Source organism: Patella vulgata, chromosome 2, assembly GCF_932274485.2.
Source record: "Patella vulgata chromosome 2, xgPatVulg1.2, whole genome shotgun sequence".
NCBI classification, from domain to species: domain Eukaryota; kingdom Metazoa; phylum Mollusca; class Gastropoda; family Patellidae; genus Patella; species Patella vulgata.
Window position 1 is genome coordinate 32,323,499 of NC_065880.2, and position 25,801 is coordinate 32,349,299.

Below are 25,801 nucleotides of genomic sequence, written 5' to 3' on the forward strand. Positions count from 1 at the left end.
ACACTGCATAATGATCAACGAATAGCCTTACTGGCTGGCTGGCTGACGAGAATGGTTATGACCTTATGATTGGCTAGATGAAAATCAAAGTGAAGGTAAAAATGTACTGCCTAAACAAGCTTAATGACAAAATTCAAAGAAAAACGAAACAAAACCAAAAGTAAAATTTTCCAATAATTTTTATACATCCAGTTACCCACATTTCCGTATGTGTGTATTAAAATGTACATGCCATAAACAATAATACTGCAAGTGTAAAAGAAGCCATATATTTATGAAGCCAATGAAATTATCTTTAAATGCTAAATTGTGGTTTGTTTACTGTGCAATGATGAGTCTAGGGTGACTTCTATGCATTGCGCTATTTGGGTGACCAAGCAGAAAGATCTTGAAAAACCAATCTGCTATCAACTGGGCAACCTGTGATCATTGACAGATTATATATGCTTGACCATCTAGCAGTTTAGTTTAATTAAATTCTGCATCTATAAAGGTAAATGATTTTTATTTTTCATGGAGGGGTTTGGTGGTACGTGACAAGGAGTGCCCATCATTGTGTGTTTGCTCTGCGTAATCCTGTCCCTCCCACTGCTAAAGCCCTTATATACATGCAAGCAAATTTTTGAATAAAATTATACCATATGTTAGTCCCATATATTATCATCCAATTGTTTAAGGTCATGAGACGAAGAAGCCTATTGGATAATTACTGCCAGAGTTATGGCCCTTGATCATTTCAAAAAATCTTGTGGACGCTCTAGAGGCTAAAGTTAATATCCGATTGACTTTAAATTTATACGCAGTGTTTGAGGTCATATGGTATATCAAGGTATATATTTTTAAATTATTTGCGTACGAGGGTTGGCCATTTTGTCCAGAAGTTTTGGTCCAATTTGGATTGGATTCGTCTGTCAAGGTTTCATGATCAGAATCCTTAAGGTCATCAAGAAATGCCTTTGTTCTCGACATAAAGAGTTACAGTGAGCGCTTATAGTCAGTTACTGATGGGAACAGTCCGATTTACAGTTCATCACTGAAAATACTTGGGAGTGGCCATTTATGATCCGTTGGAATCTATTGATGGTTTTCAGAAACATTTCTGGCTGGGATACCCCACTATTGGAAACAAATAACACTCATCATGTCTAATAATAGGAACTCACGTCCGCCTCCAACACGTGGAGCTGATCGTCGAACATTTTCTGGTATGCTCTGATTCCATCACACTTTGTGTAACAAGCTTGTCTTTGCATACACAATTCCGACCTATTACGATCGCGACCTATGGGTTTTACGAGAACAGCTAAATTTAAACACATCACTTAATATTCCCATCGTTTGCGATTGGATAAAGCACAGGTACAGTGGATTCAGTCTCAGTTGTTGTTAGTTAGTTGTATTTTACGTCCGCTTCCACCGAGGTGATATCGCAGACAAGATTCAGTCTCGTTCGTTCGTTCGTTCTTGGTGTTTAACGTCTGCTTCCATATAGTGATATCGCAGACAAGACAAAGGAGAGCCGAAGCTGATTCCTGTTTTTTAGAATATGATTTTGCAATCTTTCCATTTGGCCTTAGGCCATGGATTTGGTTTAGTGGGAAGTTCTTCCCTTTATTTAATACAAAACATATCGTTTGGTAGATGATCTCGTCTGCTTCTGGATTGGTAGATGTCATCGTTTGGGGTTAGTGTTTAGGTGCCAGGCCCGTCTTATCGTGGCCTCCCCTTTCTCCACTGTCCCACTCTCTGGGTTTGGTATCAGTTTTATTTGCGGAATAGTGTTTAGGTGCCAAGTTCGTCTGACCGTAACTCCCCCTTACTCCACTATCCTGCTAGTTTGGTAGATGTCATCTTTGTGGGGTTTGTGTTTAGGTGCCAGGCCCGTCTTATCGTGACCTCCCCTTACTCCACTATCCCACTCTGTAGGTTTGGTGTCTGTTTTTGGTGGAATAGTGTTTAGATGCCGAGTCCGTCTGATCGTGACTCCCCCTTACTCCACTATCCTGCCAGTTTGGTATAAATCCCCTATGTAGTTTAGTGTTTAGATGCCGGGCCCGTCTAACCGTGACCCCCTCTTACTTCACTATTCTACTTATTCCAACTGTGTCCATTAGGGCGTGGATTTGTTCGAAGATTTGCAGTTTCAGATCTGGTCTCGGGAAGAGTAGGTTCTTAGTGTTGAATGGTATGTTGTTGGTCTCATCCTTATTATAGAATTTATACTATCCGGAGAGCACGCTTTTCACACGAAATATTGCCCTTTGATCTCAGACCCCCTTTGATCTCAGACCGAATGGCGACACTGTTAATGGATTTGCTGAAATAGTTGGATGAAGTGTGACTCTTTTTACCTGTTACACTTAATTCAAGAATGACATACTGTGGTCTGTTCAGTGTTGGTCTTATTGCAATGACATAAATGTATGTTTTACTTCTCTATCATCTCATTTGAATAAAGCTTGATATTTTATCAACATGTATACAATTTATTTTGTTTCTCATAGGAAATTTCGGTTAGTATCTCAAATAAAAAAAAACCCAGCCCAAGCGATTATATTATAATCAGAGAAATGTTCAAACACACAAGTAAAATAGACAAGACAAAAGTACAAGCAATACCATTATTTATTATTACATTATTGATATATGCATATGCCTTCATATATAAAACGTTTTAATTAAATTGTGACGTATAAATTATCTGCTGTATTTATTTTTTCTTTAATTGGCAGTTGGATAAAAAACATAGTCTCGATTATCCATTTTTTGATTTAATTATGAATGGAAGTCGAACAGCAAATCGGAATGTATTCCAATAAACAATGCAGGCTATAGTGATGCCATCGAGAGTTGATTATGGTCTGGATAAGTTAATTAATGTCTAATTAATAATTTAGATAACATTTCAGGCCCAATGAAAGACCTGCAATAGGCAGATTTAGCTCTTGCGTAATGTATGTTTAAATTTAGCTTATTTCCATTCATTAAATAATTGACATAAAGCAATGATCCACTAAAACTTGACAAACATTATGATAAAACCTGTAAGGCATATTCCTCTTATTATCTAAAATAAAAAGCTGCAATGGACAGTAGACAAAAAAGTTGTTTGGTGTCAAATGAAACCTTTATAAAATGAAAGAGATGACATTTCATTTTATATTATTAACTAGGCTCTAAAGAACTTCAAAAACTTACCGTGACAAATATTAAATTGATCTATAATTAGAAAGGTAATTTCCGGCCACTATATATATAGCATCATATCAATTAAAAAAAGAAAATTTTACTGTTGCATAACAAAAAAAAGGAGAATATAGGGTGGCCTTACCAGACTGCAAACAGACTATGTCAGAGTTTGATGATGAACAGGGGTGGGGGGGGGGAGGTGAATGTCTATCATTGAGACAAGTGGCGTGGCTTCGAATCCCTGCTTGTATGTGACAAGGAGTAGGGTTGCCTGTCGAACCTTATGGATTTTCTCAGGGTCCTCCGGTTTCCTCCCACTGCTGAAGACTCCTGCGCGCAAGTGAGTTATTGAAATAAAATTTAATCTTGTGTTAGTCCTGAAATGACCTAGTTTGTGTCCAGTGGAGGTTACCCCCTCTCTCTCTCTCTGGATGATGACCACTTTCTGATAGGCTAAGCAGTGATAAGCAATTACAATAGTCAATAATTTGGGATAAATATTACTCTAATTAAGTGAAAACTAGTTTCATTACAACAGGACACAGCTAACCAAATATTGCTGGGCCGTCACCCACGAAACAAGGGCCAAAGCTATTTATAGTCCTTCTCCCCCTTTCTCTTTTTCCCCCTTTTGCATGGCAGTCTTTGTTGACTTTTTGGTGTAGAATTGAATATAGGTTTGAATATACATTTTCTACCAGGTTTTGGTGAATATTCATGATTTTGAGGCGGTAGGATACAAGAGTTAAGAGGTTGGTTAGGTTGAAATGTTGGGCGGAAAAATGCATGTTTACTTGTCTCTACTTCCAGCTTGTGTATCTCATGTTTTTCATGATGAACCTCATACATGTTTTTGGTCATGAGGTTGCTACATGTTGCTCCACCTGTGGTAGAAAGCGTCACACGAATATTTGGGAAAAAGTTGGAGGCGGTCTAAGATACCAGAATTAACATTAAAAGTCAATGGGGAAATCATTGGTGATCTGTGGTCATTGCAATACCTGAATAAGTTTGGTAATGAATATTTTCTGCTTAGGTTAAGCAGAGTGATAAACAATTTCATTAGTCATTACATTGGAGCATGGTAACTTTGATTCCAATAGAATGAGAGTGGTTGAACTTGGTGTATAGTTTTAGTACATCAATACTAGGGTTGTGTATTGTGACAAAAAATTATATTACAATATATTGTGATACTTGATAAAACCTATTAGGCCAGCAGTAGCTGACACCAAATAATGTTATCAGAAAAAACATTTTGCTCCACGATTAGGAAATGTGAAAGATCTTTGCTTTGACTAAAAGAGATATGTATTCTGAATAAAAATATCAATATTTCTGAGGTTCTAACCCCACAGTATTTTTATTTAGCGCTCATAGTTGGTGGATTATTTTACTGTGGAAGCTTACTCTTTAAACCATATTTGGACATAGGTACTGGTCATGTGTCTATAATTAGCCAATTGTTGACATGTAAACATATGATAACGTGGTTTATTATTTACTACACATGGCATGCAGAAGCAATGACAGTTTTATTTTCTATATATGGAAACATTTTAAGATAAATAGAACCATGCAATGTGAGTTGAGTCTGAAGAGCAAAATGTGAACGAAACTAGTCACAATTTATCTCTTATAAATGTATAGAACTATGATAAAATATGTATGCTGGTGGTTTAGCTGATAAAATTGTGATCCAATTTTGTAAACCTGTGAGATCTGTCGTAGGCCTACATGCTATTTCTACTTGTGACCAGTGGCGGATCCATATGTGGGGACCCTAGCCCCCATCCCCTCACCAATAACAGTACAAAATTCACAAATTATTGTGTTTCATCGAAACCTGTAAATTTTAATTTTTTGTTGCTTGAGGTAAAGTGAGATGCCCCACCCCTAACAAAATATTCTGTGCCCACCACTCAGGCAGTAGCCTATGATCCCTGGCCCTACACACTACTCCAAACACTGTATGAAATTCACTAATTATTGTTTCTGCGAAACATGTAAATTTGAGTTTTTTTGTTGCTTGTATACCCCACCCCAACAAAATATTCTTTATCCCCCCACTCAGGCAGTAAGGTGCTGCCACACTAACCAGGAGATCCGTTGGTGTGGGGCATAAAAGAACCTTAAACAGTTGGTATTCAAAATAATAAAAATAGATCATAGTACCACTGTACAGGCAAAATTTCTTCATAGCACATTTCATAGCGTATGGATAAGTATTCCTTCGCTCCTTCTTGCCTTCCCATTGACTCCGTGTAAAGCCAGGAAGCAGTGACAAATGGTCCTAATCTCACAGCTTCGCTCTGAGGTTCAGTGTGGTTGGTACAGAAAATCTGGAGCCATGGTGTCCTGGGTTCGATCCTACCCATTGTTGACCAAGAAAGTACCTCAGGATTTTCCAGCGTTGGTTTCCGTTTTCACTGGTGCAAAACAGAGGGCCTGGCAAGGAACCGTGTCTTATATTCGGACAGAACCCTTCATGTAAAAGAACCCTTTGACAGAATTTGAAATTTGTCGTTGATTCCATAAAATAGTTGTTTGATATATATAGGTACAAATTATTACCAAATAGTTTATTTATATGAGAGTCAAGGTTCGGACTATGCCATGTTGTATTACACAATATTTAACATTTAAAAACCTATTTGACCTAGATTTTTTTAAAGTGGCGTCATAAAATTGATATTTCTTTTAAGTGGTAAAATTTTAAAATCAGATAAAATGTTGACACTAATCGATAAATTAAGTGCAGTGGACTCTGTCACATCCAGCTGCTGAATTTATTTCCTTATTACTTCAACCAAAAAAGTTTGAGTAATCCGTGTTCTGAATATTACGAATTACAACATCAATCAATTATCGGTCAGATTAATACTAGTGTTGGTCTTTGTTGATTACCTTGATATAAACATCAAAGCCTTTAAACATTCAGCCAACTCTACGAATTTTTGGTTGCACATTCTGTCTATTATTGAAATGTAATATCCTGAAAACATTTTTAATTGTGATGAAACCAGTTTGTTTTTAGAGTATTACCCGACCGGTCATTGTGTGATAAAATATGCAAGTGCTATGCAACGTAAATAGTAAATTTTTGCCACCAAATACAACATCGATATACAACAGAAGAAGATTATACTTTTGGTATTTGAAGGTACAATAACCCTTGCTCGATATGGCTCTTAATAAGCCTATTGGCTCCCAAAGATTATAACACAGTCAAGATAATTCTTGCTTAAGGCAATAACTTTATAGACTTTAAATCAAAATATTAACATATTAAATTAATGATAGACAGGCTGATAATCTTAATGTCAGCCATATTGTTTGTATAAATATATAGAGTTGAGAAATATATTATGCATTCTTAAAAGAAAAAGAATTTAAAATTAGTATCACTATTTGTTGATACCTATAGCCAAAAATGTTCTGTGGCTTTTTTGGAATTGCAATTAGCATTGTTCATGCCAAATTTGATGGAAATTCATGCAGTCATAACTGAAAAAATTTGAGTTTATTATGCTTTTAGGCCAAGTTTGGAACATAGTTGGTAAATAAAATTTGGTCCTAGTTACGCCCTCCGTCAACCTAATTAGCTTCTTGATTTTACCGGCTTACGCTGTATATCCCCATCAACAACTTTGTTGTCCTTTTTGATGTATTGTTTTATTGATCAAGAAAGTTATAGATAAAAGCTGATTGGCATTTCAAAAGTAGTTATCCAATGAAAATATAGTTTGAACTAATGATTGAAATCATAAAATGCATATGCCACAACAAAGATTCGTGGGTTATTCTTTTTGTTGATGGCCATTTTGTTATGCAAATTTAACTTTTCTAATGCTCATTCTTTCAATAATTCTGATTCAGAATTTGGAGGAATTTTATCATAGGATATTTTAGATGTGACTATTAATCTCAGAAATGTTCCGGAAAATGATTTTTCTGAGATTTCAAACGGAGAAGAAGATTACCTAGATATGGCATCTACCAAATATATTTTAAATGTTAATATTAATATAAATAATGTTCTAGAAAGAGATTTTTCCTAGATTTCAAATGCAGAAGTCTGATTTTACATACCTGAAATTGTTCTGCTTCTGGATATATTCAAATAATCAGTAAAATTTTAGAAAACAACTTGTTCATTCAAAAAATGGTGTTTAGAGAAAACTTAAAAGGGAATTTTGTGAAAGAAAACTACAGTAAATGTTTTTCACCTATACATGACGTAACAGCATTGATTGAGGTTGTCTCCCTTTCATTACAATTGTCATTGTATCAAAACTGTTTATGATATCAAAACTTAAACATTCATATAACCAAAAAATTAAATCCTTTATCCTTAATAATTGCTTCTTGCATAATTAAGTTACACAATACTTACTATTAACAGTTCAAGGACTAACTGAGCTGAATATCTTTAGTGTTTTGGTTCCGTAACATAACTAAGTTAAAAAGGGATAGGCAAGTACTAGTGCCTATAATTAGAAAGGTGATTTCCAATTTAATATTTTTAGACTATATCATTATTCCTGAGTTACCAGGCAACCTAATTCATTCACAAGATAATCTAAAATGAAGAATAGGTTTATTAACTTCTTTAACTTCTGTTATAAAGGGCAATATGTAAGACAGGCCTCCTGGCCTAATTTTCAACCCTTTGAAAATAAAGTTATTATTATTATTAAAATATTTTTAGACTATCATCACATTTATACAGAGTTGGAGGCTTAAACATTAAGAACTTGGTACCAGCAAACAATTAACTGAATCCATATACTAGTTTAGTTATTGCAAATAAATGATTATAATTCATCATAAAGACAATGATCTGGTCTATATGTTAATAAATATGTATTAAGTCCCAAATCCCTCCATGTCCCGTGTTGATTTAGCTTTACTTGTCTTGTCTACCAAAATAAACTGAATTGGCTTGTTAATGTCATAGAGCTAGGCTACAGTTTTTATACGTCACCCCTGTCATTCTGGACGTTCGAACATCTGTCTACAATTTGTTTTAGCGATTCTAACGAACATTGACAAATTGTTACACTCTTAAAAATCTTGGTTCCTTTTCGAAAATGGCAAGCATTGGACCGTAACTTCATGAATTATGGCCCCTGATTGTATGAACAATCACGTTTTTAGTTTGTGGACACTCTAGAGGTCACAATTTTTATCCGATTTTGATGTAATTTGAAATGGATGTTCATAACCCAAAGATCTCGGTTTCTGTCATTATAACTTCCTGCAGTATGGATGATACAAAAAATCACGTTTTTAGCTTGTGGTCCCTCTAGAGGTCACAATTTTTATCTGATTTAAATAAAACATTTAAATATATCACCATTACGCACTAATAATGGTTGGGTTTGAGGTTCATGAAATTCAGACCGAATCTGCCAGATAAAATGGCTGCTCCTTATATGCAAATAGTTTAAGTATGGTATATCAAGGTCACAATTTTGATCCGATTTCGATGAAACTGAACATATATGTTTATTTCCAAAAGATCTTGGACACTTTAAATATTTGTGCATATTGGACTGTAACTTCCTGATTTATAGCCCCTGATTGTTCTAAATTATTCCAAAGCTAGAGCACAATCTGCAATCCCAATATGTAATAAATCCATACCTGCTGGTACTTGCAACATTATTGAATAATGCATATTGTTTATAACGTAAACAAACATTGTTTTGGTAGCCAACCGAGTTAGACCAGATTGATTCAAAATTGATACACAGTTTATGTTTATTAGACGAAGAACCAAATTACAATACATCATAGTATCAGGAAGAACAATGTAAATTCTTATATAAAGCTATCTAACTGCTAAATAAAAATGGGTCACTGGACTGGATACAAATACTGCCAAAAAATCCCAGTCTGCTACCCGGATTTTTTGATTGGAATATCCCAATTTTCTAATTTGGTCCATGATAACATGTTTGTGGATAACATTGACTGTAATACCTTGCACAGGTGTTATTTTCAACAATGTCATTTAAACATTTTTGGGGAGTGTTTTTCAATGAAATTGGAAAGAAAGGTTAAATGTGCTAGTTTTAAAGATACATTCCCAGGTACAAACTGGGTGATTAGATGATATATTTGGACTAAAAACATATTCAAACTAATTAATTTAACATAATTTTGCTTCAAATCCTTCTCAAAACATTGCAATTGCCATAGAATACCCTGGCTATAAAAAATCGATCAAAAGAGGTCATGTTTGTGTCACGTGACTTACATCTCTCTCGAAGGAGGAGAATTCATTGCATACACAAGATGATGTTGTCTTTAATCACCGACTATTTATTACAAATATCGAAGCCCAATTAAATTCTCGGATTAGCCACTGCCTGCGTCTTTTTCTGTGATTTTTATCCCAGAAAGTGTTGTACGTCTAACTCTTCATAAAGTTTATCAACATGTACATCAAGCGCTCAATATCCGCGTGCAACCTTTGACGTGACGCGTGCAGACACTCCTAGTTGTCGGGCTGTTGATTAGGGGAACCCTTACATTTTTGTCCTGTATGCGCTCCATGAGTGTTTTTCAGGGAATCCAGTATTTTTCTAGTGAAATTGGATATTTCTACTTTCCATATATGCCAAAATTGCCATACTTTTAGTGGAAATAACCACCCGATAAATACTTTTCTGGGAACCTATCTTTAAGGCAAGCTCCCACCAGTAAACATTTGTTGGCAACTACATCTTTATTCATGCTAGATTCATTGATAAGTGATTTTTTTGCCAGCTTGGATAGTGTACACAGGCCTTTGACCACTTTCTGTTGTGAGAGAAAATTATCCTTAGATATTTTCAAACAATGAGGCATAAGGTCTTAGGTTCGATCCTGGTGCTGGCAGAGAGAGTTCCCCAGGATTTTCTGGGATTTGTTTCCCATTGTCAGTTGTTCAGGTCGGAGATTCTGGGAATAAACATGACCTAGTCATTCGGATTGGCAGGCATGAAAATGAACCCTTGATAATTCGAAATAAGAGTAGGCCGTAGTGCTGTGGTCCAGGCAAAATTTTGGTTATAGCACACTGTATGGCATTTACCTGTCTTCTTTTGTTCAGTTGGTATAGGCATTACTATGTGAGGTATTTCTGCTTAATAGTATCATAGGATAATTGATTCATGAGTAATATATGTGGGGCGACTACTTTAAGTTAAAACTAATTAAATAGGTTCTGCTCCTTTAAATTGAAATCTGAATCCGTGTATAACATATGAATACAAAGTCTCTGCAGTTCTTAATGTATATAGCTTTACTTTAATTGATTATATAACCTCAATGTCATTGATATTAAAATTTTTGCTGAATCACAATACCAAACAGTATTATATTATACTGCGCCTTATCATATAGGTCTATAGCCTTTTTTTTCACATGAGGCCAAATTTATTGCTTGTAATCTCATACATAACACCCCATCCCCCTTTAAGCAATACCTATTTTAAACCTGACAATGGTTTCATGAAGGTATGTTTTTTCTTTATAAACCATGTAAATACACGATTAGAGATGAACCGATACAAATATTGAATATTTGTATAATAAATAGTTAATTATATATTAATATATATTATAGTATAATATTCTTAATGATTGCTGACAGCTCAGTTTGTTTGTGGCACTCTACAAATTTTAACCGATTTTGATGAAACTTGAAAAGTAGGTTTATATCCCAAAGATCTTTGTTCCTTTCGATATCTACTTGTATCGAATCGTAAATCATGATACAATATAGAATAGAATTTAAAATTTTTGTTCGATTTTGATGAAAGATAACATAAATAAAATTTATGATCTTGGTTCCTTACGATGTTGGCAAATATTGGACCATAACTTTACGAAAAATTAAGTTTTTAGCTTGTGGACACTATATAGATTTAAAAAAAAGAGGTTCAAATATATCACCATCACACCATAATTATGATTCGTGAAAATTGAACGAATCATGTTGCTTAATCATGTGGCTGCTTAAATTTTGTAAGAGATAAATATTACCCTAATCTAGGGTTGATATGTGAGGCCATGGGTTGTGGACCCTCTAGAGGTCACAATTTTGATCCGATTTTGATGAAACTTGAAATCGATGTTTATAACCCAAAGATCCTGGATCATTTTAAAATTCGCGTATATCAGATCGTAACTTAAATTCCAGAAGTATGGCCCTTGATTGTGTGAAAAATCATGTTTTTAGCTTGTGACCCCTCTCAAGGTCACAATTTTTATCCGATTTAAAAAAAAAACATGTGAATATATCACCAATACACCCTGATGATGGTTGAGGTTGAATTTCTTGAAAACCGGATCAAAACTGCTGAACAAAATAACCACCCCTTATACCCAAATAGTGTAAAAATATGGTATATCAAGGTGGTGGACCCTCTACAGGTCACAATTTTTATCCGATTTTGATTAAACTTTAAATTTAGGCTTATATCACAAAGATCTTGGTTTCTTTCGATAATCGCGCATATCCGACTGTAACTTCCTGGATATGGCTCCTGATTGTTAAAAAATTGCATTTTTAGCTTGTGGACCCGCTAGAAGTCACAATTTGTATTCAATTTTAAAAACCATTCAATTATAACACCTTCACACATCATTGAAGGTTAAGTTCGAATTTCGTAACAATTTGACCGAAACTGCTGGACAAAATGGCTGCTCCTTGTATGCAAATAGTGTAAAAGTATGTAATACTAAGGTTGTGGACACTCTTAGAAGTCACAATTTTTATTCGATTTTGATGAAACTTGAAATGTATGTTTATAATCCAAAGATCGTTGTTCTTAATGATATTTGTGCATGGACTGTAACTTTCTGGATTATGGCCCCTGATTAAACGAAAAATCACGTTTTTAGCTTGTGGCCTCTCTAGAGGTCACAATTTTTATCCAATTTTAAAAAGCGTTTAAATTTATCACCGTTACACCCTAATGACATCTGGGTTCCAAAACTGCCTGACAAAATGGCGGCTTCTTGTACGCAGATAGTGTATAAGTATGTCATACCAAGGTTGTGGACCCCCTAGAAGTCACAATTGTTATCCAATTTTGATGAAACTCAAAATATATGTTTATGTCACAAAGATATTGGTTTGCGCATATCAGACCGTAACTACCTGGATTACGGCCCCTGATTGCACGAAAAATCATGCTTTTTAGTTTATGGATTTTCTAAAGGTCACAATTTTTTATCTGATTTTAGAAACCATTTAAATTTATCACTATACCACCATAATGAAGGTTAAATTCGAAATGAACTGCCCGACAAAATTGCCGCTCTTAGTGTGTACGCGAAGTGTGTAAAAGTATGTGACGATTTACATGTAGACTGTTGACTATTTCTCCATACACAGGAAAAAAGTAGTTCCGAAAGATTAACGCATTTAAATAATTTGAAGTCATAACAATGTTCAATAATTAACATTCTTCTTAAATTTATCAATAAATTAACTCGTATTGATATTTAGGGAGCTCAAACAATATCGTACTAGTATTTTCACTTGATAACATGTAAAGATATTTGAACATATTTCAAATTTGCAGCGAGCGTAAAACTTGATTGTGTCAAGCAAAGTAAAGTCTATCAATTGTTAAATAAAATTAAAAAAAAGGAATAAAAACACACCTAACAACACATCTTTTGTGTGGGGATATCATATCTTTACCACGGGAATTTTTGTGACTATTTAGTTGAGATTTTACAACAGACTTCGGTTTTCGGAGCGGAATTGTCTTGAAGAAGGGACGTCGAATTCATTGACGACAATATCATCATCTCGCTTTCTTTTAATATATATATACTCTTCAAAAAAAGTAGGAGATATTGAAATGCAAATTCCTATGCAGGTTGCGAAATGATAAATAGCCATGGACATTTGACATGCTTTGAGAATATGTTCACTGGTGAAGAACTTATCGCCCCAACAGAACGACTGAGCTGCACATGCGACACGCAATAGCGCAATACACGTGGGAGGGGTTGATTGTCAAATTTGACACTTCAAGGAAAGGTTGATGAAAACTGCCATGTGCTGGTTTATCTATCCATGTTTGCTTTCCTATCGGTTCTTGCATAAGATTTACTGTTTAACATATCTTTGCTTTAGTGTGTTACGTTTAATTTGTTTTGGAGACGTGTTCGTCGACGTCAACGTCAACCGACAACACTGCAAGAATTGGCTGTGGCACTGCAAGAGGAGTGGGTCAGATTGCCCCAAATCGTGATTGGATGTTTGATTATGTGCATGCCACGACGAATTGCTGAATGTCTGAGGATTGGTGGAGCAATTACTCATTATTAAGACAAAAATCAAAAATGTCCATTTTCACTTTTGATGGTGTATCTCTTTGCGAGTGAAATGGGGCCGTCAGATAAGCCGCCCATATGAACTGTTTATGTTCATGTGTAGGCAATTGGCATGTTATTAACATACACTGGTTACTTTTAATAAAAACAGCAGTGCATTTCCGCAGTTTTGTATTGTTTCTGAATATCCCCTAATTTTTTTGAAGAGTATATATATCATTTGCATGATTAGCTCCAGTTATCAAGTGAAGATATCAAAGTAAAGCTTTTACAGTAAATATGGCTGCACAAGTGTGCAAAATGACCTACGGGTTTGGTGCAGTTTCAGTCATTTTCAAAAGCCCTCCATCCTGACCGGCCTATGTGGCCGACATGGAACCCATTGTAACAACATTGGCCTGAAACTTAAAATATATATAGTTTATATCCCAAAGATCTTATTGACATTGGCACTTATCGTATCATAACATCCTGGATTATGACCCCTGATTAGTGATGGTCATGAGACTTAGAAGCCTAGTGATTTTCAATGATATCCGATAATTATGGCCAGAGTTATGGCCCTTGATCACTTTGAAATATCTTGTGACGCTCTAGAGGCTTATGTTATCATCCGATTGACTTCAGTTTGATTCAGTTTAAGGTCTTGAGATGAACAAGTATATTGATTTTCAATGAATCTGCTAAATCCATGATATTAAATGTTTCATAAGCTAAACGTTAGCAAGGGGCAGAACTGAATAAGATCCAAGCAAATACTAATGATTTTCTGATAATTACTTAATGAGTTGTTACTCTTAATCATATTTTAGTGTATTATAAATGTTTCATTACTGAAAAAAGTAAAAATATGTGACAACTCTTGTTGACAGCCCGGACGATTTAGCTGCTGTGGGCAGCAACCTATCTTTAATTTATTAATTACCTTTTCAAAAGTTGTAAGTCTATAACTGACAGACAACATAAACTGAAAGTCTTGATGGCGCCACAGGTCTTAAAATCAGACTGATCGACCAAGTAAATGCACTTTTTTCCTGGAATATCGATATTAGCTCAGTGGTCAATCGGATGAGGAATTTTCATCGTTGGATAATATACCTAATGGGTAAAACATGGCAATGTCTTCCAGGAACATGCTACAAGCTTATACATAGCAGAATTGGATTCAGAAACCGTTTCAGTAATATGTTTAGAAAACGCCCTGCCAAAAACGGCAGCCGTGTTGGAAATATGCGGAATGAGTGAACATACTATCATTTCACGCAGCTGTTAATGGCAGAAATCAAATCTGTGTCCAGAAAACATATTGACACAAAACATTACTACTTAATCAAAATCAGCACATCGTTCCATTTTCACAAAAACAATGGCAGCCATATTAGAAATATGCTAAATATGTGAACATGTTATCATATTACTCAGTTGTAAACGACAGAAATGGTATCTGTGACCTGGAAACAGATATATTTACACCAAAGACAACTACTTAATCAATATCAGAACACCGTCCCATTTTCCTGCCAAAAATGGCCACCATCTTGGAAATATGCAAAATAGATGAACATGTGATCCTTTTACACGGTCGTAACTGGGTATTATACCGTCTATACACCTACGTTGTTTACCTGCTTAATCTGTCTTGCTTGACTGATTTATTACTTTGTCGAGAAATTCGTCAAGCTAATCTTGAACAGAAGTCATTGCTTCTCTTTTGTCAGACTATTTATCAATCCAATAAGAGTGAGTATCAACCTTATCTATGTGATTACCTTGGTGGTTTCTCCATTGCCGGACAATTGAATCTCATTGATATCAACTGACAGCACGTATAAACTAGTCCTTGATATTATCCTTATAGTATATAACACCCAAAATCAATCGACGGTCGTTATAAATTTCAAAACCTCTGTCTATTGTTAGCTATTAAACCTTTAACTTATTTTCCGTAATGAAACTACTTCTTTTAAGACACCATATATAAATTCCAGTTTACAGTGGCACTTTCCCGCGATCTCGATTAACGCACGAAAATCGCTTACTATGTAAGGCAGTGCTTACTACGAAACTACTGTATGTGTTATATGTTAACGGTCACGTACGCCATACGCTGAAGTTATGTATGCCTTTTACAAGTGATTTAACTATCAATGTAATTTTAAAATACCATTTTACGAAAATGATTTGACATCACCACAAATAATTCTTTTTTCGAATGCCTTTCTTTCATTTGCTGCCGCCGTATAAACGAAGACTTGTAATTTTGGAGGAATATTACTTGCGTGAATTTGATTAAAACAGGCACGGATCGGCAAATTTCATTCTATCCTATTACGAAAACACGTAATTTTGTAGGAATATTACTGACATAAATTTGAATACCATACGGGAATTATATATGAATAAGTGGTTGCCCTGCACGATACACCCACATTTTGCAAGAGATGGACAAAGAACAAGCTATATAAATAAAAAGCGATTTTTCGTACAACCAGGGGCCATCATCCAGTATGTTACAGTCCGACATGCGACAATATCAAAAGGAACCAAGATCTTTGGGATATAAAAGTATATAATATAAAAGTTTCATCAAGTTGAATTAAAATTGTGACGTTAAGAGGGACTACTCGATTAAAACGTAATTTTCCGTATATTCAGGGTCATAATTCAGGAAGCTATGGTGTGATATGAGTGAATATCGATAGGAACCGAGATCTTTGGGATATAAACATATATTTTAACTTTCATCAAAATCGGATAAAAATAGTGTTTCTAGAGTGTCCACAATCTTGGAATTACATACTTTTACACTATCTGCGTATGAGGAGCGGCCATTTTGTTTGGCAGTTTCGGTCCGATTTTCATGAAATTCGAACATATTTGTCATTAGGGCGTAACAGTGATATATTGAAAACGGGGGTCATATTCCACGAAGTTACGGTGCGATATGTGCGAATATCGACATGGACCAAGATCTTTGGGATCTAAACATATATTTTTCACGGAATTCGAACTCCGCCATCATTAGTGTGTAATGGTGATATATTAAAACGTTTTTTAAATCGAATAAAAATTGTGACCTCTAGAGTGGCTACAAGCTAAAAACATGACTTTTTGTACAATCATGGTTCATAATCCATGAAGTTAAGATTCGATATGCGGGAATATCGAAAGGAACCGAGATCTTTGGGTTATAAACCTACCTTTTAAGTTTCATAAAAATCGGATAAAAATTGTGACCTCCAGTGTCCACAAGCTAAAAACATGATTTTTCATAAATTCAGGGGCCATAGTCCATGAAGTTACGGTCCGGTAAATGCCAATATCGAAAGGAACCGAGATCTTAGGGACATAAACCTATATTTCAAGTTTTGTTGAAAATGGATAAAAATTATGACCTGTAGAATGCCCATAAACGAATTGTTGACGGAAAGGCGGACATTGGGCGACGACAATATACGTCCACACGAGAATGTGGGCGTACAAAAATATTGTGGTGTTCCTATTTTTATTACGTTCGGATTTGAATATTTTGTTGACATTTTATAAAGAAGAAAACGATGTTTTCACATCACAAACTATTCTTATTTCGGAAGGTCTGCATTCATTTGGTGTCGTATAATCAAAGACACGTAATTTTGAAGGAATATAACTGTTGTAAATTTGAAGCCGAAGCAGGATCGGAGAGCTTTCATTCAATCAATGTATTACGAAAACACGTAATTTTGTATGAATATTAATAACATAAATTTGAAACCATATGGGAATTAAATAGAATGAATGGAATGAAATGGGGTTTAATGTCCTACTATTCTGCTCCGACTGGGCTAATGAAGACAGGGGAATTAAATATCAAAAATATCAAGGTAAACCTATTTTTATTACGTACAGGTTTTGAATATTTTGTTGACACGTGATTTTTAATTGTGGTATGAATCCGTCAGATTTATCACTTGCATAATAGTATGTTTAATAAGTGACTGATTATAGTGTTTCATATTTTTATACACTGTTGACCTGTTTACATTTAAATTATATACAATGTACTATACATTTAAAGGAGTAGTCTTGGATATCCTATACTGTAATAGTGAATAAAACAGGTCAATTCTGAAGACTTAAGGTGTGTGTCTGTGGGAAAAAGTGCTAATTTTAAGATGCGGGGTTAGTCATATTAAAATTAAGGTTAAAATTTTGGTTTTCATGTATGTATTTTATCACCCTTTTTAAGCGCAGATTACATTCTATAGTACAATTCTAACAATCTGGTTTTGGCCCTGTCTGATAACCCCAGCACTAATTTGTAAAAACAAATCAGTATGTACTATGTACAAACTTTTTTGTGGACTTTATTGGGGTACCATATTCATATTGTCCCTATAGTACCGAACATGATATGCTGTAACTGTAGTGCTTAGTATCAATCAGCTTCAAATAATTGACTGGAATGCAACATTTGGTCCTAGTTACGCCCTCCGTCAACCTAATTAGCTTCTTAATTTTACCGGCTTACGCTGTATATCCCCATCAACAAAATTAACTTTGTTGTCCTTTTTGATGTATTGTTTTATTGATCAAGAAAGTTATAGGTAAAAATTGTGACCTCTAGAGGGTCCACAACCTTAATATTACATACATTAACACTATATGCATACAGAGAGTGGCCATTTTATCCGTCAGTTTTGGTCGATTTTCACAAAATTTGAACTCAATTATCATTATTGTTTAATGGTGATATATTCAAATGTTTTTTGAAATCGGATAGAAATTGTGACCTCTAGAGGGACCATAAACTAGAAATGCTATTTTTCATACAATCAGGGGCAATAATCCAGGAAATTACGGTTTGATTTGCAAGATCTTTGGGTTATCAACATACATTTCAAGTTTCATCAAAATGGGATAAAATGGATAAGAATCCACAAGCTAAAAACGTGATTTTTCGTTCAATCAGGAGCCATAATCCAGGATGTTACGGTATAATATGCCTTAGAGATAAACCTATATTTTAAGTTTCGTCAAAATTTGATAAAAATTGTGACCTGTAGAGAGTTCACAAACAAATTGTAAATGGATGGACAGGGGCGACGACAATATACGTCCACATGAAAATGTGGGCATATAAAAGCATTGTGTCCCTTTAAGATCCTTGTCCTATCCTATATAGCTTGAATATAAAAAACACTGTAATCGGCTAGGTTGCCCACATTACGCAACAGTTAACCTTATTATTAATGTGGGAAATTTTATGGATGTTTATATATCAAAACTTGCAACCATATACGGTAATTATACACATCATAAGCTTTATTTTTATCATTTGTTTTCTTTGCATTGGATAAGATTATCATTATTCTATAAACTGTATTCTATATGCAAGAGTTGTTAGCTAGGTTTTGGAGGGGAACACAGTGTTTTTATACTATTGATTGATATAATATATCATATATGTGTCTAAATATGGTCATAGATATTTTTCACTGACATATTTTCTGGTATGATTAACTAATTCTTTTTACAAGAAGTTGTAAGGACTTAGTCGTTGATGCTTATTGTTTACCTTAAATTTTGCTGTTTAAATAGGTCACCAGGACCCCATTATTTAGTTATCTAGGGTCTGAGGTCGTAATGACCTAGTTGAATACTATTAACTGAGCTGCTCTTTGTTGATTATCGAACCAAAACTACACAAAATACAAAACTTATGAAATTATAAAACCCAACAAAAGACAAAAATATCTGTGCATTCATAAACTCCAATCATTTGAACATCACATCTGCTCAGTTACTTCCTCATCAAATTCTACCAGAGCGATACAAATTTAAGCTCCCTGTGCAATTGTAAAAGTATCTTTATTGTGTCAAATGTATTCATTGTATTGGCATTACCATGGAGCAATTGTAGAGGCATGGTTCTTATAATATTATACAGAAAATGACAAGTAAGCCGGCTGAAACTCTTTGAAAGCTACTACAAACTATAGATGACCATGTCTGATGTAAATTAGATTGTCATTGGTCGGGTCTCTTGCAAACTACAATATTGTAGAAGTTGAATCTCTAAAAGGATTAAAGAATCAATTTGAGCACATAGCGTGGAAAATTAGATATTGTCCGAAATTTGTATGCTTGATAATGAATAGTGAATTCTTTATGTAATAATATTGTGTGTTAATTTGTATGCTTGATATCGACTAGTGAAAACTGATCGAAATGTAGTGTGATATCAATCAAAGCTGGAATGTGGACGTATATTGCAGCGTTAGTGATGCTCTTGTTTTTGTTTAGCTTGTTCTCTAACCATTTCTTGCAAAATGTGGGCCTGGCAACTGCTGCTTATATCTTATATGAATTGAATGGGGGGGTTGGGTGGCTGAATGGTTAGCACATGCGTGCTGTACCATAAAGTCTGTCATTGAGTCAACTGGCGTGGTTTCGAATCCCCGGTTGTACGTGGCAAGGAGTAGGGTCGCCTCTCCAACCTCATGGGTTTTCTGCGGGTCCTCCGGTTTCCTCCCACTGCTAAAGACCCCTACGCGCAAGCGAATTATTGAAATAATAATTAAACCATGTGTTAGTCCCGAAATGACCTAGTTTGTGTGGACGTTAAACCCCATTTCTCTCTCTCTCTCTCTTTGAATTGAATGTTGATTAGTTCGGTAAAGTTTTGTTTATATTGGTTCCAATTTAAATGTAAACATTGGAAGGTGAATATTTTGGACATTATCACATTAACAAGAAAATTTATGTAAAATGTAAGAAATTGCCCACTTTATCCCACTGACAAGAAGATTTATGTTAGTAATTTTGACATTATCACATGAACAAGAAAATGTATCTACCGGGGAAATTTAGGTAATTTTCATTTCTATCATATTTAAAATAACTTTGTTGGAACTTTAAACTCCAAGACCCACCATAATTACTTAGCAAAGCATGTGTGGAACTCCATGAAAACCTCTAAAAATGTGTATTATGTATGTCTCACACCTAATTGAAATGTTTAGTCAAACTGGAAAACTATACCAAAATACGATTTCCAAGTTGTAACCAACGGACATTACACGAAATTGCCCTGCTTGGAAATTGCTACAACTTTAAGTTGAAAATATAGCATAAATAGATGGACAATATTTAAAGTCTGCTCGGCTACTCTGGAAATTACATTGAGTATTATACTTTCTTATATGATATATAAAAGATAGCAGTTAACTCAAAATATTGGAGTTCTGTTCACCCAAGCCTTGTATTTTGTAAGATTGAAAATAGATCACATTTCAAGACACCAATTTGTTGTAATAAATAGCTGGTGAGTAAAAATGGTGACAAAAAAATTGTTTGCCTGGTTTGGGGAGAGGCAAAATATATGCAAATTTAATGTTCACCACCCATTGACACTCATATATACATTATAAGTCAAATAATTATTTGAAGTAAACCTCTAGATTAATGATAATATCTCTTTGTAGCTTGAATAGCGGCTGATGTAATGTGGTGCAGTAGATGTCAGTGCATTCTATTTCTATTTATAGTAAGGGTTTTTCCCCTGATTCCGAATAATCTAGAATCAATTTGCTAAAATTTAATTTAAAAAATAAATAAAATATATACTTGTATTTGAAATAATATTACAAGACATGTCAGATTGATGTTAAAGAAAACTAAAACACAAGTCATGGTCTAGAAACATCTAGAAGAATCAAATTTGATGACCTACAATTACCGGTAATACTTTCTTTAATATAGATATGTGCATTTAAAGAAATGCTTGATTTCATAAAAAAAAAAACCAAATGCAATCATATTGGAATCATTATTTGCTATGGAAATTGATTAACTTATCTAAGCAATTATTGTTATGGATCAATGGTTATTTAATGATACATTTAAATGCCTTACCTTCATGGAGAATGCATAGACATGAAAAGCATGTTATAAGTATGATTTTGAGGATATGACTTTGGTACACAAATAGTACCATGGTCATGTGATCTACTGCCAACTGTCTTTAGTGTAATTGGATAAGAGGTCTGGGCATGTACAGGAGTCAACCAATGAATAACTGCTACTTTGCTGTTTACTAGTCCCTAGTATGTAACTGCCAGTCTGTTTTTAATATACTGTGTAACTGTCTTATTTTCTTAGCCAACCAATTCAATAAAGGATCTTTTTATAGGTGTATACTTGTTATTTTAATATGAGCCTATACAGTATGAATCATATGATTGTGCTATATTATAAGCTATTTACTAAAAGGTCGAACCTATGGCTCACTAAACAGAAGGTTGAAGGGATTAAAATAAAAGAGAGAGAGAGAGAGAGGTCCACCCGACACAAACTAGGTCATTTTGAGACTAACATATGGTTCAATAATATTTCAATAATTTGCTTGCATGTAGTGGTCTTTAGCAGTGGGAGGAACCCGGGGAAACCCACGAGGTTGGACAGACGACCCTACTCCTTGTCACGTACAACCGGGTAACAGAAACCACGCCAATTGACTCTATGGCAGACCTTATGATACAGTGCGCACTTGCTAACCATTCAACTGTCCAACCCCCTGATTAAAATAAAACTTCTCACTACTGTTTGACTAAATATAACAACAAAGTATATCACCCGCCATATTGTTTTGACTTGTTGAACACATTTCGTCTGCTCTTATCTAAGAATACTCACTAGTATTAACATTTCCTGTCTTTATCATTATACAGCTTCCAATTTAAATAATTTGATCATTTTACAGCGTTATTAATTACACTGAGCGACGATGCTTGATAAAGACTATCGAAGCCTTGTCAAATCTTCGTTCGGTAAATAGTAATTACATTTCATAGAATTGTGACCTGTGTATTCCAGTTAAATTACTAATCTTGCGATGCATTACGATAGAAATGGTCCTGACCCCACAATCTGCTACGTGCTGATACGTTTCGATGCGATCAACATGAATGCTACGACCTCAATATATGATAAGACCTGATAGGATTACGCCACGATTAAAACCGCGATTTCAATCGTAGCATGAATCGTGATAGTGGAAACCTAGCATAAATGCCATTGAAACAAATAAATACATCTTTCTTGAGCACTATGTTTTTTTAACAGCTTGCATGATATAATATTAAAGTCAATCATTCTGTAGAAAACAAGTTCTGGTCACTAATATTATAGAGGATCAAATAACCAGAACAAATAAATAAACCTTGTTTAAATAAACCTTAAGATATTGCTTAAGGTATTGGTCACAATAAGAGCAAGGGCAGTAACAAAGGATGTAAATGCGGTTTGGTTGCACTGTTGAACTTGTTCAAAAAATTACTAACCGGTATTCATTTTCGAATCATACCTGACCTTCAAACCCAGGAATGGTAGTCCAGGGGTCAAAATTCGTGAAATTGGAACGAAGGCATTTTTTTCAAACAATGCCACAGTAATTCCTTCTTCACTACGGCAACTTTTATGTACACTAAGGCAAAACTTTTAATTTACTTTCGTCACTACAGCATTTTTTAAACTGGGAAACTTTGATTGATAGTATGAATCCTTTTATTTCCGCAAAATCAGGCGGCCTAAAAATTCTTACAAGACCGCGAATCTGCTTTGGCTCAGCGACACGAAGATTCGTGCAATTCTATAAGCCGTATCCACAATTCCACCAAATATAAGTATCATGATACCAAACTTGCATTTTAAATGAATACTTCGCCGTTGAGGGGGTAGGGGGGTGGGGGGTGGATGGCCGAATGGTTAGCACGTGCGCGCTGCGCTGTATCATACGGTCTGTCATTGAGTCAACTGCCGGGGGTTTCAATTCCCCGGTTGTACGTGACGAGGAGTAGGGTCGCCTGTCCAACCTTGTGGGTTTTCTCTGGTTCCTCCGGTTTCCTCCCACTGCTAAAGACCCCTACGCGCAAGCAAATTATTGAAATAAAATTGGACCATGTGTTAGTCCCGAAATGACCTAGTTTGTGTCGAGTGGACATTAAACCCCATTTCTCTCTCTCTCTCTCTCTCTCGCCGTTGAGGTGATGAATTCCGATTCCAAAATATCCTTAATACCGTAAACTTATTATCAAAAGACGACTTCACACCTGTGCATGACCATCATGTACCTAGTGCGACGGACATGTAACGCCCCCTGGAATTCCCCTCACATCCCTCAATATTTACACTAAAAATTATATTATATGACACATTTTCCCGACCTAATTATTTGATTTGGTCAAATTTTCCAGTAAATTATTCATAATTTGTTAATTATGTTAAGTGTAGGTCTTATACATGGATTTATACGTCCTGTAGTTACATTTGTTCGTTCTTATACGTATTTCATTTCTTGGTGAATACTACGTGTTTTATACTTCGTACCATAGTCGGGCTGCAATTATTTATATATTTGTCTTTTTGTGGGTTTAATTTGTTTATATATTATCGTGCGTACCACTGAAGTATAAATGAACGTTATTTACCGATAACCGGACCAGCCTCCATTGATATCAGACTAACGAATCTGTTTCGAAAAGCAAGTTTATAAATATAAAATCTAGCAATTGATGAAAAACTGTTGGTTTCGTCATGTCTATATTTACTACACGTGGGCGTTTTAATGCATAAGTGTATTTTTTCTTACCCGGGTTAAAAAAAGGACTATCCAAGAAAAATTTAATTTCCACATATATAACAAATGATAATTCACATATCAAATAACACTAATGCAAATAGGGACATGCGCCGGCGGTGATATTGTCCATTGACTTAATATGGAAATAGAGGCTTTACAAGAACAGCTAAATTTAAACACTTGTTAATATTTCTATTGTTGACGATTGTATGAAATAGCTTTATTATTTTTCTCCCGGTACTAATAAACTACGGGTCGAGTGGATCCAATTTTTATTATGTGATTTATCAACGTGATGACAGATCGAGAGTCGGGCTGCAATTATTTATACAGTAGAATCTGTATGAGCAGCCACTCCTATTCAGCGACATCTCCTTGTAAGCGGTCACGAGAAATTTCCCCCGTAGAAATTCTGTTGTTTCATCTCTTTATTCAATGGTCACTCCTCTAACGCGGCCAGCGGTCACTATTTTACTAATAAATTCAACAAAACATCGCCCATTCAACGGCCATTGTTGAATGATACCATCTTGTCGTTCTTTGTAACACCCCCGCTAATCCCGTGAGTAGTAGTTAATTAACTGGACCCCCACTGATCAGGTAAAAAGAAATGTAAAAATAACAATCAACCCGGGATTATCTGTTAATTAATCTTTTGTTTTATTAAACGACTAACCTGATCATTGTTCTCACGCGTAACGACACATTATTTGATACTGATTGAATAAAATAAAAGTACCGAGTTTTGTCACGATCATCTAGTATCTCTCTTAGTGCCTCCTATAACATTACATACAGAGTTACACCCCCTGTAAATAGGTGATAAAATTAGCGATGTTTTTTGTTCATGTGCTTTTTTGATAAAATAAAATGAATTCATCGATTTTCTTCACAAAAATGGATAAATATTATCGAATGCATCACAATGGTAGACAGTAGTATCGAAGGTTGGTACAAAATGACAAGTTTACAGAAGTTATGTCCGAGATTTGAGTAAAGAATTTTCGTTCGGCGCAAGATTCAGCGTAATATTTAATTTATGTCGGCACAAAAAGCAACAAGATTTTATTAAGAGGCCACTCCCATTAAGTTATGTCCGAGATTTGAGTGTCGGCACAAAAAGCAACGAGATTTTATTAAGAGGCCACTCCCGTTAAGCGGTCAGTTGTGAAAATTCCCTTGGGTGGCTGCTTAATGCAGATTCTACTGTATATTTGTCTTTTTTGTGGGTTTAATTTGTTTATATATTATCGTGCGTACCACTGAAGTATAAATGCATGTGTCTTAAAATCAGTCGCATGCAATATCGTTATTACCAATATCCCGCTAAACCTTCATTTGATTATCCGATATATTCTAATCTCTATTGATATCAGATGCTCTAATCTTTTTTTGAAAGCACAATTTTAAACAAAAAATCTCGCAATTAATGATAACCTGTAAGTTTCGTCACCGTTATATTTTATAAATGTATTTCTTACCTGGGTCGTAAATAGGGCTATCCAAGGAAACAGAATTCCATCACTATATAACAATAGATAAATCACATACCAAATAACACTCATCATGTCTAATAATAGGAACTCACGTCCGCCTCCAACACGTGGAGCTGATCGTCGAACATCTTCTGGTATGCTCTGATTC

General features: G+C 34.9%; 1 protein-coding gene and 1 long non-coding RNA gene across 3 annotated transcripts in view; one reads left to right on the forward strand and one right to left on the reverse strand.

The window, feature by feature from the left end:
- The window catches only part of LOC126811714 (uncharacterized), a 75,808-nt gene extending 54,324 nt beyond the window's left edge, over positions 1-21,484 (reverse strand). The window contains exon 1 of the mRNA XM_050537577.2: positions 21,433-21,484. The gene's annotated coding sequence lies outside the window, so the exon portion shown is untranslated. The remainder of the gene's footprint in view (positions 1-21,432) is intronic.
- The window catches only part of LOC126811727 (uncharacterized), a 116,588-nt gene that overhangs the window by 11,858 nt on the left and 78,929 nt on the right, over positions 1-25,801 (forward strand). The window contains exon 1 of one of the 2 annotated variants that reach the window (XR_008786213.1): positions 18,476-18,818. The exons of the other annotated variant lie outside the window; for it this stretch is intronic. This is a non-coding gene — a long non-coding RNA (uncharacterized LOC126811727). Of the gene's footprint in view, positions 1-18,475; positions 18,819-25,801 lie in introns of those variants that run through there. 2 annotated transcript variants of the gene reach the window in all.